Genomic DNA, 19,057 nt, shown 5'->3' with positions numbered 1-19,057 from the left:
GCGCCGCCCCCCCGCCGAGCGCTGGGCCCCCAGAGCCCGCCCCCCCCGCCGAGCGCCGGGCCGTACCGCCGGAGCGTGTGTGTCCCCCCCCCCCCACGGAATGCCGCGCTGCGCTCCCCCCGCCACCCCTTACCAGGTGCCACCCCAAGCATGTGCTTGGGTGCCTGGAGCCGGCCCTGATTACAATCACCTCACCTGTTAGCACAGGTTTCACTGGACCCCACAATGCACCTGTCCCTTGAGTTCCCCAAATGCAAATGTTACCCACCCTCTGTTTATTAATATGAGTTTTTAAACAAGTTGCATAAATTGCTACAATAGACCAGGAAGGCCAACTAATAATAAAATCTAGCTCTTATATAGCCCTTTTCATCTCATAGCACTTTTCAAAGGAGGTTATTTAACAAATGGGGAAACTAAGACACAGGTCAGCAGAGTGACTTGACAAGAAAAATGCACTTGCAAACCAGTGACAGAGCAGGGAATAGAACCAAGGTCTCAAGGTCCAGCTCAGTGCTCTATCCAAGAGCTTATCAGGCTTCCAAAAGGGACTGGACATTATATGAAGAAGAATTTCCAGAGTTCTAATACTACTGAAAAAACACAAGAGCTTTGGCAGGGATATAAACCTTCATGCTTCAGGGCATGAGCCAGCCTGTAACTATTGAGAGTCAGGAAGAAACTTCCCCTGGGAGCAGGTTATCCCATAACAACCTACTATAGCCTTTCTTCTTCTGAAGTAGCTGCTACTGGCCATTATCAGATGGGATGCTGGATTAGATGGATGCCTGGTCTGATCTAGTCTGGCTATTCCTTGCTTCCTAAACAACCCACCTGGAACCTGGTCCTGCTTCCGAACAATTTCATGTTGGCTTAATGCTCCTGCCAAATTGTGCAGCTTTAGGGCAATCCTGCTGCAATCCCGCCCCCCATCAAATCCCCTGGTAACCTTTGGAGATGTGCTTTCTCATGCACGGAGGATTGTGCCTACTGAATGTTTGTCCTGTTCTGGGGCTACACTTTACCAGCTGCCACTTGTAGGCAGCATCTGATTTTGCTATAAAGGAGTCCTAGAGTGGCAACACCTGCTGCTAGCTAGTGCCAAGGATGCGGAAGAGGCATTAGAAAGACAGCGATACTCCAAAGCCATTCTAGAAATGGCCTGGTTAGTTTGGCCTCTGTGTTTGATGCCCCCACGTATGGGGAGCACATCCCTGGATCAAGGGCTGCCTGCTGCAGGCATGGAGGTGAATATGCCTGCATTTGGATTGGTGCAGGGTGGGGTACGTTTGGATAAGGTTCTGGAATAGTTGCACTTGGCAGCTAATAGACCGTAGCATTGGAAATAACTGGGTAAAACATGGGCAGAGGAGCAAGAGAAGCAGCAGTGCTGAGCCGTTGCAGCTACCCCTGAAGCTGGGGGTAGGTGGGGCTGTAGGCCCTCAGCACCACTCAGGATCAGGCACAGAGAGCAGTAGCCATATCCTGGCACACTGTGACTTTCCAAATATCGAAAGAGGCTCTGCTCACACCAATGCCCACCACAGCAGCCACAGCCAGATGCAAAGCAGAGAGCTATTCCCCTGGCTCTGCCATTGGCGTTAGTGGGGCTGCTCTTAGCGGAGAGCCATCAGCCCGTTGCTACAGCTGTGCGTCTGATTGCTTTGGGCCAGAGAGATCTAGATATTTTTCTTTAAACAATGAGCACCTGCCAGCAGGCTGAGACCCCGGTCCCTGGTGCTGACTACAGCAGGGGTCTCAAACACGCGGGATTATTTTCTGCGGCTTGAGAGCCCCTCGCAGCCCCCCCCCCGCCCCCCCCCAGTGTTTACCAGAGCGGTGACCAGACGTGCACCGGGAGCAGGGCAGGCTCCCTGCCTGCTCTGCCCAGCTCCGGGAAGAGGCTGGAACGTGGGGAAGGGGGGGCGGAGGGGCTGTGTGTTTCTGTTGCTTGAGGCAGTGCCCCCAGCAGCTCCCATTGGCTGGGAACGGGGAACCACGGCCAATGGGAGCTGCTGGGGGCGGTGCCTCAAGCAACAGAAACGCACAGCCCCTCCGCCCCTCCTTCCCCACGTTCCAGCCTCTTGCAGGGGCAGGGCAGGGCAGGCAGGGAGCTTGCCCTGCCCCCGGTACACGCCAGGACAGATCCTGCCCCCTGAACCTCTCCTGCAGACGAGCCCCCTGCTGAACCCTGCACCCCGACTCCCTGCCTCACCCCACACCCCTCCTGCATCCCAACCCACTGCCCTGAGCTCCATGCCGCACCCCGACCACCTGCCGTACTCTGCACCCCTCCTGCACCCCAACCCTCTGCCCTGAGCCCCCTGCCACACCCCACACTCCTTTTGCACCCCAACCTACTGCCCTGATCCCCCTGCTGCAACCTGCACCCCTCTTGCACCCCAAGCCTCTGCCCTGATCCCCCTGCAGCACCCTGCACCCTTGCTGTACCCCTCACCCCTCCTGCACCCCACACCCCAACTCCCTGCCCTGAGCCCCCACCACACCCCACACCCCTCCTGCACCCCCTGAGGGCAGGGAGGGGGCAGAGTTGGGGTGGGGATTGCAGGGAAGGGGTTGAAATGGGGGCAGGGAAAGGGTGGGAAGAGGCAGGGCCTCATGGAAGGGGTGGAGTGGGGGCAGGGAAAGGTGGGGGGAGGGAAAGGTGTCAGTAATGCAGCCCTCGGGACAATGTACTAGTCCTCATGTGGCCCTCATGGTCATTTGAGTTTGAGACCCCTGGACTACAGCCTCTCGTTGTTTCCTTGTACTCCCCTCTTGCCCATCTGTCTGTCTGTCTCCAGCTGTTGTCTCCTGCCTAGTACTTAAATTGTCAGGGCTTTGGGGGCAAGGACAGTCCTTTTGTTCTCTGTTTGACCAGCACCCAGCTCCATAGGGCCCTGGCCATGACTGGGGCTCCTAGATGATACTGCAACTCTGTACAAATAATCATGTCCTGGACACACAGTGGAGCTGTAGCAGAGCCCACGGGTTTCTGGGTTTAGGAACACGTGGAGGGCTAGACATTGTGAAAGGGACCTCTAACACGGTGTCCAAAGCAGCACATCTGCACGTCTGGTGGTGATGTTGGAGTACCCTGCTTTTGTGTTTCTCAAAGCTCTGTTTGTAAGCAAACTATAACAACTGCGGGAATGCTCTCTGACAGATTGATCGTAGAGAATTACTATTACGTCTCATAGCATAGAAGAACGTCTAGCGGAACTCATAAGTAAGTAGCTTCAATTAACTTGTTATGTACTGCAAGTGGCTGCCTGAATCCAGTTTTAACACCCATTTGGCTTCTTTCTCACTAGAGATGGGCCCAAATCAAAATCGGAGCTCCAAATTCACCCAAAGTCCAGGGGAGTTCAGATCTGCATCCAGATCCAAACTTTGTACCTTGGTGCCTTCCCCATGGAACCAGGATGGTGAAAGCAAGTGAGTAATGGGGGTGCACGATTTGTTACTTTGTTTGTGCTCTCAAACTCACAACCACAAACCAGAGAAGGCCTTACGCCCAGAGAAACTCTAGCTAGGATTGCCAGTAGTGTTCCCTCTAATGTTTCCCACATAGGCGCGGAATGAATTTTGGTATGTGCACCAATATGGAGGTGATGTGTGACACATCACCTCCATATTGGTGCACATACCAAAATTCATGTGGCGGGGGTTGGGCCAAGGGGTTCAGAGTGTGGGAGGGCATTCAGAGCTGGGACAGAGGGTTGGTATGTGGGGGGGTGAGGGCTCCAGCTGGGGATGCAGGCTCTGGGTTGGGGCCGGGGAGTTTGGGGTGCAGGCTGCCCTGGGGCCTTGGCGGGGGGGGGGGGGGGGGGAGAGAGAACCCCCCCCCGCCCTCCCCCCGCAGCAGCACCTGGGCGGGGGGGGCAGGAGGGAGAGGCGCCTCTCCCTGCTGTGGCAGCTCTGGGGTTGGGGCTGTGGGATAGGCGCCTCTCCCCCAGCCGCGCCGTGGCAGGTCAGGGGGCTGGGCTGGGTTTGGGGGAGAGGTGCCCCTCCCCAGGCAGGTCCAGGCCAGGGCTGGGTTTGGGGCACCCCTCCCCCAGCTGCTGCAGGTTCCCCGGGGCTGGGTTCCCTGAGTGCCTGCACGGCTCTTAATAGGCTGCTGTGAAGCCGCACAGGTTTTCGACTGGAACACCCGGTCAAAAAGGGACCCTGGCGGCTCCGGTCAGCACCACTGACTGGATCTTTAAATGTCCAGTTGGTGCGGGGTTGGCAGGCTCCCTACCTGGCTCTGTGTGGCTTCTGGGAAGTGGCCGGCATGTCCCTCCGGCTACTAGGCATGGGGTGGCCATGGGGAGATCTGCGTGCTGCCCCTGCCCCAAGCACCGGCTCTGCAACTCCCATTGTCTGGGAACCGTGGCCAGTGGGAGCTGTGGGGGTGGCACCTGTGGGCGGGGGCGCCGCGCAGAGTCCCCTCACATCACCTCCTCCTAGAACTGGAGGGACATGCCGGCCACTTCCTGGGAGTCCCCTGAAGTAAGAGCCGCCTGAAGCCTGCACCCTGAAACCCCCCCCGCACTACAACCCCCCGCCCCAGTCCTGAGCCCCCCCTGTACTCTGAGCCGCTTGACCCCAGCCTAGAGCCCCCATACCCATCTAGAGCCCTCACCCCCTTATGCACCCCAACCCCCTGCCCAAAGCTCTCTTCTGCACTCTGAACCCCTAATTTCTGGCCACAGCCCAAAGCCTCTTCCTCACCCCGTGCCTCAGCCCGAATCCCTTGGCCCCACACTTGAGTCTGGAGCCCCATCCTGCAGCCCAAACCCCTCATCCCCACCCCCACCCCAGAGCCTTCACTCCCAGCCAGAACCCTCACCCCAGCCCCTCCCCCTTCCGCAACCCAACCCCCTGCCCGATGAAAATGAGTGAGTGAGGGTGGGTGGGGGAGAGTGAGCGACGGAGGCGGGGGGATGGAGTGAGCGGGGGCATTGCCTTGGGAAGGGGTATTTGGTTTTCTGCAATTAGAAAGTTGGCAACCCTAACTCTAGCTGCTGCACACAGGGCTGATGCTGGTTTCCACTGCTCAGTCAAGCTAGCCCTGGAATCAGCTGAGCTAGCCTGATGCAGGTTGTTGGCCTCTGCTGAATAAAACTCAGCATTACTGGCTGCTGAACGTTGCACTGTATGGCTGAGCAAAAGCAGTATGAGCAGGTCACTAAATGGCTCCGTCTCCACTGCAGAGGTAGCTCAAGTTAACTCCTCTTTAGTTAGAGAATGGCCACACCAGAGCAGCACAGAGTAGATGAGGCTTGGTCTACACTTCAGTCATATCAGCAGAGCTACAACACTCAGGGGTGTGAAAAAACCACCTCGACTGACATAGCTACGCTGACAAAAACCCCACTGCAGACACAGCTTTGCCACTGGAAGAACACTTCCAAAGTTTGGATGTTAGCAGCATGGGTTAACAACAAAAATTTTGGCAGCCAAATCTGGCAAATTGTTCAGATTGGCTTGGGTTTACATACACTGAAGGGTGTATATAAATAGTTATGAAAAATACCAAGGATTAAGTTGGAAGAAGGTTTCTAGTGTGTTGCTCTAACGATTGGTGAGAGTAAACATCACCTCAATGAAATTCATGGACGGTCCTCAAGCTTGTGAGACACTGTCATGCCCTCCGAAATGTTAAAGAGTAAGTACAACAGGAGATAAGAATGTTTACCAGCTGGAAGAGAAGGAGATACAGCAGACAGCTGCAAAATGGCTGTTTGAGGGCAGCAGTTGAGGGGCAGCAGCTTCTCAAAAAGGTATTCTGGGAAAAGGTCCTAGAAAAGTGCAATCCCATTCTGGGGAGATTTGGTAAAATCCCAGCATTTACACAGAATTGTGTTTCTGTGTCACAGCCGATGGACCAGACCCAACGCCCATTGCAGGCAAAGGAAAGACTCCCACAGACAAGTGGGACTAAATGGCAGAATAAATGGCCACATTTGTAGTGAATGGCAGTACCCCAAATTAGAGTGTTGGAAAAAAAATTGGGAAAGTTTTAGGTGGCATTTAAACAATATTTGCAGTAGTGGCAGCACATGCTTGTTTCTCACATCAGAGGAAGATTCCAGGTGGTCATTCTGCAACGCTGCTCTTGCAGCCTGAAACTTCCAAAGCTGGGCTGGCTGTGGGGATAATTATCCCCTGAATGTGCCTGGGGCAGTATCCCCCTCCCCTGCTGGAGCAGCCCTGTGTCTACTGGTGTCACAAGGGGCTTACTCCTGCCTTTTTAACACGTCACTGTGTGAAGGGGAGGAGCAGATCATGAAATCTACAACAGGCATCTTCTGACCTAAGCCACAGAGCTTGAGAGCTTCCTTCCCCCCACCACTCCCTGAGTGTGTTTGTTTCAGGAATGAAAAAGTGCTGCAGAAGCTCCCAGCCCTGCTCTTGGCTCTACCAAATACAGCTCTGCAGTCTTATTGGCTGAGCCAGCGAGGGGCAGGGGGAGGGGAGTGAGTGATGTGGCTCCCAGCCGGTGGTAGGAAACTGAGGAGGGGAAAGGAGCCCCCTTTCTGCTCCCTCTAAATGGCACTCTTGTCCACAGCGTGAGTGAATGGATGATACAGCTGCATTGCACACCTGTAAGACTCAGAGAAGCACTGGGCAGTGGAAGAGGAACAATAGCATTTACATGGGCTAGTCTTCACTGCAAAGTTAACTTGACCCCCGTCCATACACAAGAATCCGTTGCACATGTGCAGTGGTGCTAGTCACACAAGTTTGCTAGCTCAACATGGGGTGCAGCCTAAGACCCAGTAAGCGCAACTTGTCTGTTCTTAACATGACTGTTCTGCAGTGCAGACACAGGTGGGGTCAGTGACACGCTTGAGAGTCACTAATCCTCCAGGGCCTTCCCACAATTCCTCCTGGACAAAATGGTTACCTAACTATCATAATTGTTGTCCTTCAAGATGTGTTGCTCATGTCCATTCCAAATAGATGTGTGCACACTATATGCACAGGCGCCGGAAGGTTTTTCCCTTAGCAGTACCTGAAGCCCCCTGGAGTCACGCCTTCATGGCAGTGTATATAGGTCCCTGACAACCTGCTGCCTCTTCAGTTCCCCTTTGTCAGAGTATCCGGCAAGAAGGAAGTGGCTGGGTCTTGGAATGGACATGAGCAACGCATCTCGAAGAACAGTTCAGTTTTGAAAGACAGGTAACAGTTTTTTCCTTTTTCAAGTGATTGCTCATGTCGATTCCAAGTAGGTGACTCCCAAGCAGTGGCTAGGAGGAGGGGTCGGAGTTCACCAAGTCACAGACTGAAGCACCACTCTGCCAAATGCGGCATCGTCTCTGGCCTGCTGTGTAATAGCATAGTGCGACGTAAAAGTGCAAATAGATGACCATGTCACCTCTCTGAAGATGTCTTGAATAGGAACCTGAGCAAGGAAGGCAGCTAACAAAGCTTGCGGCCTTGTGGAGTGCGTTGTTAATGCTGGTGCCAGTATCTTTGCTAGGTTACAGCACTTCTTGATACAGGCCGTGATCCAAGAGGAGATCCTTTGGGACGACACGGGAAGCCCTTTCATTTGTTCAGCAATCACAACCAAGAGCTGTGTCAATTTTCAAAACGACTTCATCTGCTCAATTTAGAAGGCTAGCGCCCATCTGACATCCAGGGAACGGAGCATGCATTCTCCGTCATTGGCATGCAGCTTAGGGAAGAACACTGGAAGAAAAATGTCCTGATTTGCATAAAACTGTGAAACCACCTTCAGGAGGAAAGCTGGATGCAGTTTGAAAGAGAGAAGCTGCTACAACGACTGTCACTGGTGGTTAGAGGGAACTGAAGAGGCCATGGGTCAGCAGGGACCTATATACACCTCCATGAAGGTGCGACTCCAGGTGGCTCCACAGCCGACCCAATGGGTACCACTAGGGGGAAGAACCTTCTGGTGACCATGCACATGGCACCCACACACCTACTTGGAATAACATGAGCAATCACTCAAAGAAAAACATTTTTTTTCTTGCTCTCATTTGAGCAACAAACCCAGTTTAATCCAACTAACTGCTTGGCCACATTAGCTCTCCCCTATTTTGGTTGAGGGGACCTCAGTCTTCTCCTATCCATCTACCTCCTTTGTCACGCAGTGGCCCCATAATCCTTTGTGCCTTATCCCATAATCCTTGCACCATTTTGGTATGAAATGACTAAAATATTGCAAAATAAGAGTTTATGTATTTATTTTGTTCTTTCTGGGTCTCTTACTTCATGGCACATTTCTCCTGCTCAGTCCAGCCCTACATTCATTCCCCTTCTCTATTTGTTCTCAGTTCCTCCTTTCATCACCCACACCTTCAATCCCTTCATGGTTCCAACCCCCTCCTGGTATTGAGACAGATTAGGGGGAGCATATTCCTCATTCTCTCTCAGCATGCAGAGGATTATTCCATTTTCCTGCTTTCCTCCCTCAATGGTTTGGAAAGGAAGGGTGGGGCACAAAAGCATTACCCCAATTTCCTGCTCTGTGCTGAAGGCTGGATTTGGAGTGGCTGAGTCTTCTCCCAGTAGCCCTGGAACTGCGTACATATGCATCAGTTACAGTTGACACAGCTACTTAGGTTGGAACTCCAGGGTAACGTATCATGCTCTGCAGTTGCCCCCTCCCTCCCGGAGTTTACCTCTGCTGCCCTAGCACAGAAGGTTCCAGGATGCTCCTATTTAAAGAACAAACCCCTGCCGGAAATCTAAGCAAGGGCAGTTAGTGTCTGGTGTTGCCTCCCTTTGTCCAGCCATCAGAACCTGAGTCTCCTGCCGGTGTATTGCCTTCTGTCCCTCAGCCCTGGTTGTGAGAGGCTTTGCACAAATCGGCTTCAGTGATCCCATTTCAAGCCCCTAAAAACTCCAGCCCGCCCCATCTCTGCCACATTCACCCCCTGCCCTGGTACTGTTTCTCATTACAGTCCTGGCCTCCCTTGACCCCATTTGCTTTACAGTGGGATCCCCGCACCATTGTATTCCTACTATGATGTTTGCAACATTTCCCTGTGGGCTGCTTTTCTTTCTTATCCATCATCTTAACGACCCTCCTGGGAGGATGTGTCCTGTCCCTTTAAATCTGTGCCAGGGAGCTGGGCACGACAACAGCACATGGTCCCAGATTCATTTAGCCTCCTCACATCCATTGACTTCAATGGAAATTAGGGGCCTACATATCTTTGTGGATCTGGGCCAGGGTGACTATCCCCTTTAAGAGGGGGCAGAGTTCAGTGCAGCTACCTGCTGCCCAACTGGGCTTCAGGAAGGGCACCTGGACCTTATAAAAGGGGAAGCAACTGCAGATGGGGATTTGCAGATGCCTGCAAGCATGGCAGGGAGCAAGAACATTCCTAAGTCAGTAGGGGGAAGACACCAATGGCAATGGCCTATGGAAAGGCTAAATTCCAGGCAAGAGGTGCTGGGAAATGGACTGTCAGGGAGGAGGCCCTGGGCTGGCCCCTGCTGAAAAAGGAGTGAAGGCTGTAGGTTTGAATTCTCTTTAGAAAGACACTGTGCAGGACTTAATACATTGGATCCCAGAAGGGGAGTGTTTTGAATATCTGGACTGTATGGCCCTGAGTAAAGGGCAAACTAAGGCAGTCCCAAGCAGAGCCACACTAGCCTGAAGGTGGCGCTACAGGGCAGACAGGCCATTTGACAAGAAGGATCTAAGCTCTCCAGAGAAGCAGAGAAAAAGGACAGAGTGGCTCGGTTTTCCTTATTCTAACAGAGTTCCTTGTTCAGTGATAGAAGAAAGCAGCTCTTCATGTGATTCTTTACCACTGTCCTGGCATAGATGTAAGAAGCAGGGACCATATTCTCCCAGATGCAGGTTCCCCTCCCCAGGCACAAGGGGCAGGAGATGCCTTGAATTTTGCTTTGTGGAGCTTCCTGATCATCACTTCATGGAGCAGAGGAGAGAGTTGCTCCCCTTGGAGGCCCATAAGCTAGCAGATCTCCTGCTGCGCTGTCAGAAGAGCACATGCCACCTTCCCCATAGTAACCCTTCCTCTGCCACTGGCAGACAGACACTCTCATGGAGGGGAGGCTGTGGCTGCTAATGCTTCTTGAGGCAGCAAATCCAATTTCTGACAGGAAGTCAGTGAGGTGCAAAGGGGAGCAAAGCCCAAGAGTAGTCACTGCCAGAGCCGTCCCTAGGGTACAGCGAATCAGGGCGACCACTCTGGGCCCCCCGGGCCAGTGTGATTGGCTGTTGCGCATGGGCGGTGTGTGAACCTTTGGCTAGGGGAGGTTAGCTCCCAGCCCCGCCCCTTCTGCATGCCCCAGAACCCAGAGCCCCCCACCATGGCCACCGGCCCCTGGCTGGTTAGTACCTGGCCCTCCCCTGCCCCAGAGTGCCAGGAGGGAGAGCGGCATGGCCAGAGCCCCCTGGAGCCCAGCAGCACTGCTGAAGCAGGGCCCTGGGGGTGGCCGGGGCAACGCCTGGCCATTTGGGGAGGCACTGCCTCCCCCATCCGCCACCCAGCATGGTTGGTCCCAGAAGTGACGGATTCATCACTTCTGCCCCGGGCCCTGCACCCCGCTCGGAATGGCCCTGGTCACTGCCCCTCCCAGAAAGGGAAAGAGTTGAGAAGCAGGGCTAGACCCAGGGTCTCCCAACTCCCAGCTGGCTACCCTAACTACTGGACTACAGTATCAGGCTCACATTCTCTCTCTCTGGCCCAGTAATTAGTTAAGTATTTAGTCACAGTGGAAGAGTCATTGGGCCAGAGAGAGAGAGAGAGAATGGGTCTGTAGTCAGTCAGTAGGGCACCCACCTGGGGGTAGGAGACCCTGGATCACAGTGGAGCCAAAACTAGGACTTAGGTGTCTAAATCTTGGGTTTTGGTGCCTAAGTACTTTTGTGGGGCCCACACTTAAATTGCAATGACATCAGGGGGACTAAAGCACACCGACATGGTGGAGTACTCTGTTAAGCAGAATGCACTTAAACTCGTGCGATAATGCCTTCCTGAACTAGGGCCTAGTTCAGCCATGAGCTATTGGGCTTGATGCAGGGCTCACTGCATGGATTCCCTGGCCTGCATTTTTAGGGTTACCATACGTCTGGATTTTCCCGGACATGTCCGGCTTTTTGGTCCTCAAATCCCCGTCCGGGGGGAATTGCCAAAAAGCCGGACATGTCCGGGAAAATAGGGAGGGGGCTTGGGTCCGGGCTGGAGCCAGCGCCGCTCGACCAGGGCCGGTGCTGGGCCGGAACCGCTCAGCCGGAACCGGGGCCCGAGCTGAGCTGGGCCGGAGCCGCTGGGACCGGGGCTGCTCGGCCGGGGCCCTGGAGCCTGAGCCGGAGTTGCTAGGGCCGGAAATGCCGGGGCCAGAGCATCTCTGCTGGGGCCGGCCGGCCGCCAGAGGGAGCCAGTCGGCCGGGGGGACCGTACTGGGCCGCGCCTCCTCGTGCCCGCTACCGCCCCAGCCCCAGCTTACCTGCTGTCTCCCTGTTTCAGGCTTCCCGCGAACATTTGATTCATCACGGAAAAGTAATGTAAGGAGATATTTTTAGCTTCTGTTAATGCAATTTAGCAGCTGGAAACAAGGAAGGAACCATCACGTGGCAGGCATCTCTCCACAGACCACCACCAAGTTCCCGCAGACCATAGTTTGAGAACTGCTGTGATATAGACTGACTGCTCTTCTTTCCTAAGACACATGCTTTCCAGTTAATGACATTCTGCGGAATAAGATCCACCCTGCAATTTCATTCCCTTTGTTTCCTTTCCTAACAGTGGACTATTCGCTGCCATGTTGGGCCCCAGAGGCTGCCTTTTAGCAATACGTGAAGTGACTTATTAGTGTCTTTCCCTTCCTAGAAGAGCCGCTGTTTGCACAGAGTAGTGATTCTTGGGTAAATGGTTTTCAGTGTGCGTTGGGTTTCTTTAGGACAAGTGGCACTATAGAAATCCAAGATTACTACTCCCATTGCCGTCACTCCCAAACTATAAAGCTATCCCATTCCAGTACTAGGGAGCTCTAGCCTAAAGCCAATGGGTCAAATTCATCCCAGATGTAACTCCACTGACTTCAATAGAGTAACACTAAGGATAAGCCACCTTGGAGCCACTTTTACAGGCTCTGAGCCTTGGATTACACTACAAACTTATGTCCGTATAACCACATCTCAGGGGTTTGGACAAGCAATGCAGTTATACCGACCTAACTTCCAGTGTAGAGAGCACTATGTTAACAGAGGGCTACTCCCACCGACATAGCTACTGTCTCTGGGAGAGGTGAAGTACCTCCACTGGTGAGAGAAGCTCCCTGACTCTCAGAGATCTACACTTTAATGTCCACTCTGCCAGAGAATCTGCCTACCATAGCTCTGCCAGAGGGGGATACCTTGGCCACATGGTCAGTACAAGGGGAGCTATCTTTGTTTAATTCTGCTCACAGGACTCTTACACACCAGAGCATGTTAAAACTGGGCAGCCATTTTTCTGGCTGTTTCCACTGTGGTTTCAGAAACATGCAGATAAGCTCATGCTTTATCAATGTGCTGCTTCCCCTTTCTCCGGTGGTAGAGTTACACTTCTGCCTTTCTGATGCTGGGCTGCAAGTGGCATCTCACAAGATCACCATTGCACCGTGTCGTGGGAACTATGGGAAGTGAGAAGCCACAGCTGGTGCACACTGAACATACGGCTTCAGCACTTAGTGAATAGGGTGAAAACTAAGGCAAAGACAGGCTGGGCATTTCCTTAAGGTTTAAAAAACCCTTCTTAGAGGGCCAACCTCGGTGCAGCTAATCCTGCTCTTCTTCCTGCAGTGTCCAGACCCTCCCCAGAACCCAAGTGGTCCATTTTGCCTGGTAATCCATCTGGCTCCAAGGAGTTCTGGTATATCTCTCGGCATCGGCATTTGTTACACACGCACCATTGGGGTATCAGAGCACCAAACTGGGTTTATACATCCCAAGCACAAGTACCCCAGAATGAGCCATTTCATTAAAGAACCCCACAGAATAAATGACACTGACTAGGTCCCTCAAATGCCACTTTTGGGGGACACCTAAAAGAAGTGATCAACACACCCAACTGGAAGGAGACTCCCTAGGGATGCCTTCCCTGATGGAAGGCTGATCAACAGGTTCTTACAGATACCTCTACGCTCCCATTGACTTCACTGGCAGCAGGATTTGGCCCTAAATCTCTGTGCTAAATCTGCCCAGAGCAGCTGGCTACCTGTTGGAGGATCCCTCCGAAAGCAAGTCTTGATCCATTTCTTAGCCCGTGGTGATGGAATGTGCCTTAGCATCAGATCCCATAATCCTCATGTGTGCAAAACTTCCATTGACCTGCAGCTGCTTCATTCCCACCCTTCCCATATTCCATTATATTATTAACCCGGTTTATTTCAGTGGTGTCTAGGGACCAACCAAGGCCAGGGCACCATTGTCCTAGGCACTGCACAAACCTGCCCTGAAGAGTTCACAATCTCCATAGATGGGGCAGGCAAAGGGCAGGGGAAAGGGGTGGACAGACAAGCAACAACATAGCCCATTCAATGACAATGTGTGACAGGGAGATTTGCCAGCAGAGGGATGTGTGCTCACCTCCATCCTTCCAATCAGCTGATAATCCCACCATATAACTGCACCATGGAGTCTCAGCAACTGAAACTAACCAGACTGGACAATGCCACGGCTCTTGGAACAAATCCCTTTCACCTGATAGAAGCAACTGTAGTGTTAACCCAGTGTCCCCTAGGCACCAGACCCTCTTCCCCAGACTATTTTTTTAAAAGGTTAAAAACAAGAACAATTCCATGAAGTAAGAAGCTGACTCACCTCTTACCAATTCAGCCTGGAGGGCAGCGGCTGGGGCGATTCTTTTAGATGAAAAAGAGTCCCAGGAAACTCTTTAAAGGAACTCTCAGTCGTATCCTGGGGGGGAGCACCAGACCTTAGAGGACTGTGCAGCTTGTACATGCAAGCCCCCGTTGAAGCTTGTGTTAACAGAGCCCAGCCCACACACTGTCAAGGTGCAACTACGTGAGAGCATACACACGAGAGGTTCCCTTTCACTGAATCACTTCCTCTGCTAATGATTGCCAGATATCCTCTGAAGCAGGGAGAGGATGCTGGGGGTGGGGCTGTCGAGGTCACATTCTTGTTTGTAAATCTTCCCTTTCGCCTGGTTCTGTGCATGTTGCACAGGAGCTGTGTCTGTGGGAACCCAGTACAGAGCTCAGAGCCTTCAGCACCTGGCAGGATCTCACTCTCCATGGTGCAAAGTAAACAATATGCACATTCCAGCTGTCTGAACAATCACACTGTAAAGTGCACTTTAAAGTGGATCCAGTGGCTAGAGTGTACTTGGGCTTTGACAAGCGAGGTCCCTCACCAAAGGCTCTTATGCAAAATAAGTTGTCATGGGATAAGAGGGATGGTCCTCTCATGGACCAGTAACTGGTTAAAAGATAGAAAACAAAGGGTAGGAATAAATGGTTCATTTTCACAGTGGAGAAAAAAAATAAATAGTGGGGTCACTCCAAGGATCGCTGCTATTCAACATATTCATAAATTATCTGGAAAGAGGGTGGTAAAATTTGCAGATGATACAAAATTACTGAAAATAGTTAAGTCCAAAGCTAACTATGAAGAGTTAAAAAAGTATCTTAATGAACTAGGTGACCGAGCAACCAAATGGCAGATAGACTCATAGACTTTAAGGTCAGAAGGGACCATTATGATCATCTGGTCTGACCCCCTGCATGCTGCAGGCCACAAAACCGTCCCTACCCCTTCCCTGGACTCTGCTGTTGAATTCCCGAATCCTGTGTTTTAGTGACTTCAATTGGCAGAGACCCTCCTGCTAGTGATCCCTGCCCCATGCTGCGGAGGATGGCTGAGGCTCTGGAGGCTTTTCGCCTATCTACCCTGGAGGAAAATTCCTTCCCGACCCCAAATATGGTGATCAGTAAGACCCCGAGCATGTAGGCAAGAGTCTCTAGCCTGACCCCTGTTAGCCATTATACTATTTACCTACCATTGCTTGGTATTCCTTGGCTACTATGTTTTACCATTAAACCATTCCCTCCATAAACTTATCTAACTTAATCTTAAAACCAGACAGGTCCGTCGCCCCCACCGTTTCCCTCGGAAGGCCGTTCCAATATTTCACCCCTCCGATGGTCAGAAACCTTCGTCTAATTTCAAGCCTGAACTTCCCCACGGCCAGTTTATATCCATTCGTTCTCGTGTCCACATTAGTACTAAGCTGGAATAATTCCTCTCCCTCCCTTGTATTTATCCCTCTGATATATTTAAAGATAGCAATCATATCCCCCCTCAGCCTTCGCTTTGTCAGACTAAACAACCCAAGCTCCTCTAGTCTCCTTTCATACGACAGGTTTTCCATTCCTCTGATCATCCTAGTCGCCCTTCTCTGCATCCGTTCCAGTTTGAGTTCATCTTTTTTAAACATGGGAGACCAGAACTGCACACACTACTCCAAATGAGGTCTCACCAGCGCCTTATACAACGGAAGCAGGACCTCCTTATCCCTACTAGATATACCTCGCCTAATGCATCCCAAGACCGCATTGGCTTTTTTCACCGCCACGTCACATTGTCGACTCATAGTCATCCTGCGGTCTACAAGGATGACTATGACCCTAGGTCCTTCTCCTCTTCCGTTACTTCTAACCAATGCGTCCCCAGCTTGTAACTAAAATTGTTATTAGTCATCCGCAAATGCATTACCTTACACTTTTCACACTTAAATTTCACAAGCTCATTTAAGTCTCCCTGCAGAATATCCCTATCCTCCTCCGAATTTGCAACGCCTCCCACCTTCGTATCATCCGCAAACTTTATCAGCCCACTCCTGCAATCGGTTCCGAGGTCAGTTATAAATAGATTAAATAAAATGGGTCCCAAAACCGAACCTTGAGGCACTCCACTAGTAACCTCCCTCCAACCTGACAGTTCACCCTTCAATACGACCCGCTGCATTCTCCCCATTAACCAATTCCTTATCCACTTCTGGATTTTCATATCGATCCCCATGTTTTCCAGTTTAACCAATAATTCCTCATGGGGTACAGTATCAAATGCTTTACTGAAATCCAGGTATATTAGGTCCACCGCATTTCCCTTATCTAATAAGTCCGTTACTTTCTCGAAGAAGGAGATCAGATTCGTTTGGCACGATCTGCCCTTTGTAAAACCATGTTGTAATTTATCACAATTGCCATTAACCTCAAGGTCCTCAACTAGTTTCTTTTTCAGAATTTTCTCCAGCACCTTGCACACTACAGATGTTAAACTGACAGGCGTGTAGTTACCCGGATCACTTTTTTTCCCTTTCTTGAAAATAGGAACCACATTAGCTATTCTCCAGTCTAACGGGACCACCCCCAAGTTTACAGATTCATTAAATATTATCGCTAATGGGCCTGCTATTTCCCGTGCCAATTCCTTCAATATTCTCGGATGAAGATCGTCCGGTCCTCCCGACTTAGCCCCATTAAGGTGTTCAAGTTTTGTTTCTACCTCGGATACGGTAATCCCCCATCCTGTATGCCCCTCTGTCACGGTGCTACTATCCCTAATATCTTCATTGGCCTCATTAAACACCGATGCAAAATATTCATTGAGATATTGCGCCATGCCTAGATTATCTTTAATCTCCTCTCCGGCTATAGTCTTCAGCGGTCCCACTTCTTCTTTCTTTGCTTTCTTCCTATTTATATGGCTGTAAAACCTCTTACTATTGCTTTTAATTCCCCTCGCTAGGTCCAACTCTACACGGCCTTTGGCCTTTCTCACTCTATCTCTACATTCTCTGACTTCACTAAGGTAAGTCTCCTTGCTGATCCCTCCCCTCTTCCACTATCCCTCCCCTCTTCCACTTGAATTCAATGAATCAAACAGATAATTTTAAAAGGGCCAGCAGCACAACGGCTAAGGCAGGTTAATGGCTAAGGCTGCTTCCCTCCTGCTCTGCTTCCATAAGCGGCTGGCATATCCCTGCGGCCCCTGAGGGAGGGCATGTTTCCACGCGCTACCCCTACCCTGAGCTGCGGAGCAGTGACTGCGGGCAGCAGCGTGTGGAGACCCCTCCAGCCCCCCGTCTAGGAGCTGCTGCCAGAGGTGGGTGTGGGTCGCTTTCAGGAGCCGCTCGAGGTAAGTGCTGCACCCCTCAACCTCTCCCACACCCCAACCCCCTGCCCCAGCTCAGACCCCACACCCAAACTCCCTCCCAGAACACAACCCCAAACCCCAGCCCAGACCCCACACCTAAACTCCCTCCCAGAGCCTGTCCCCCACACTCCCTCCCACACCCCAACCGTCTGCCCAGCCCAAACCCTGCATCCCAACTTCCTCCCAGAGCCTGCTCCCTGGACCCTCTCCTGCACCCCAACCCCCTGCCCTAGCCCAGAGCCTGCACCCAAACTCCCTCCCAGAGCCTTAGGCAGGTGGAGAGTAGGGTGGGACTAGGACCCGTTCTGGGCACCACCTAAAATTATACAAACCTGCCACCCCTGAACACAGTCAACCTGTGGAATTCATTGCCAGGGGATATTGTGAAGGCCAAAAGTATAACTGGGTTCAAAAAAGAATTAGATAAGTTCATGGAGGTTAGGTCCATCAATGGCTAGTCAATTAGCTAGTGATACAATCCCATACTCCGGATGTCCCTAAACCATGAGTTGCCAGAAGCGGATACTGGACAACAGGGGATGGATCACTTGATAACTGCCATGTTCTGTTCATTCCCTCTGAAGCCCCTGGCACTGAGCATTGTTGGAAGACAGGATACGGGGCTAGATGGACCATTGGTCTTTCCTAGAATGGCCATTCTTACATAGGGGGGAAGAAATGGATTGTGCCACTTTTTGCTTCTTTATTGCATATAAAAGCTCCTTAGAGGACTGTAACAAACAATGATGAAAAAGAGGACTCTTTTTTGGTCTCCATGAAGAAAATGGAAAATCAGGTCTTGTTTAGCCTAGAAGAATCTGTGGTGGCTAGAGAACTAGTGAAATATTTTGTTTTGTTCATACCTATTTAACTCCAATGTCTAATTAACACATAGGAGAAATTCAGTATCTGCCATTGTTATTTGCAATGGTGTTGTAGCTGTATTTCTCCCAGGATAGGAGATACACAAGGTGGGCAAGGTAACTTTTGTTATTGATCAGCTTCTGCTGGTAAAAGAGACAAGCTTTTGAGTGCCACAAAGCTCTTTTTCAGGTCTGGAAAAGGTAACCAGTGTGTCACAACTAATACAAGGTGGGAGTGATTGTTAAGCATAAGGGGTTATCACATGTTGCAGGAGATCATTTAAAATGAAGTGGGCAATTAACACCTCTTCTGTCATAGGACAAAGAAGGGTTAGTAGGTTACCAATGGTTGTGATGAACCATAAAGCCAAGGTTTCTGGTTGAGTCTATGATTTTTTAATATGTAACAGAGGCCTTGGCTACACTTGCAAGGCCTGGTCTACACTACAACTTTAATTCGGATTTAGCAGCGTTAATTCAAATTAACCCTGCACCCGTCCACACGACGCCATTTAATTCGAAATAAAGGGCTCTTTAAATCGATTTCTGTACTCCACCCTGACGAGCGGAGTAGCGCCAAAATCGATTTTAGCATTTCGAATTAGGGTTAGTGTGGCCGCAATTCGATGGTACTGGCCTCCGGGAGCTATCCCACAGTGCAACATTGTGACCGCTCTGGACAGCAATCTGAACTCGGATGCACTGGCCAAGTAGACAGGAAAAGCCCTGCGAACATTTGAATTTCATTTCCTGTTTGCCCAGCGTGGAGAGCACAGGTGACCACAGATAGCTCATCAGCACAGGTAACCATGCAGGCCGATAATCGAAAAAAGAGCACCAGCATGGACCGTACGGGAGGTACTGGATCTGATCGCTATATGGGGAGAGGATTCAGTGCTAGCAGAACTTCGTTCTAAAAGATGAAATGCCAAAACTTTTGAAAAAATCTCCAAGGGCATGATGGAGAGAGGCCACAATAGGGACTCGGATCAGTGCCGCGTGAAAGTCAAGGAGCTCAGACAAGCCTATCAAAAAA

The 19,057-nt window shown here is 51.3% G+C and overlaps 1 protein-coding gene across 2 annotated transcripts in view; it reads right to left on the bottom strand.

Annotated features, from left to right (window-relative positions):
- ECE1 (endothelin converting enzyme 1) overlaps window positions 1-19,057 on the bottom strand; it is a 153,157-nt gene that overhangs the window by 123,450 nt on the left and 10,650 nt on the right. The window contains exon 1 of one of the 2 annotated variants that reach the window (XM_034753055.1): window positions 13,799-13,986. The exons of the other annotated variant lie outside the window; for it this stretch is intronic. The gene's annotated coding sequence lies outside the window, so the exon portion shown is untranslated. Of the gene's footprint in view, window positions 1-13,798; window positions 13,987-19,057 lie in introns of those variants that run through there. 2 annotated transcript variants of the gene reach the window in all.

Source organism: Trachemys scripta, chromosome 19 (genome assembly GCF_013100865.1).
Source record: "Trachemys scripta elegans isolate TJP31775 chromosome 19, CAS_Tse_1.0, whole genome shotgun sequence".
Lineage (NCBI taxonomy): Eukaryota > Metazoa > Chordata > Testudines > Emydidae > Trachemys > Trachemys scripta.
This window is presented reverse-complemented; position numbering and strand designations above follow the sequence as displayed.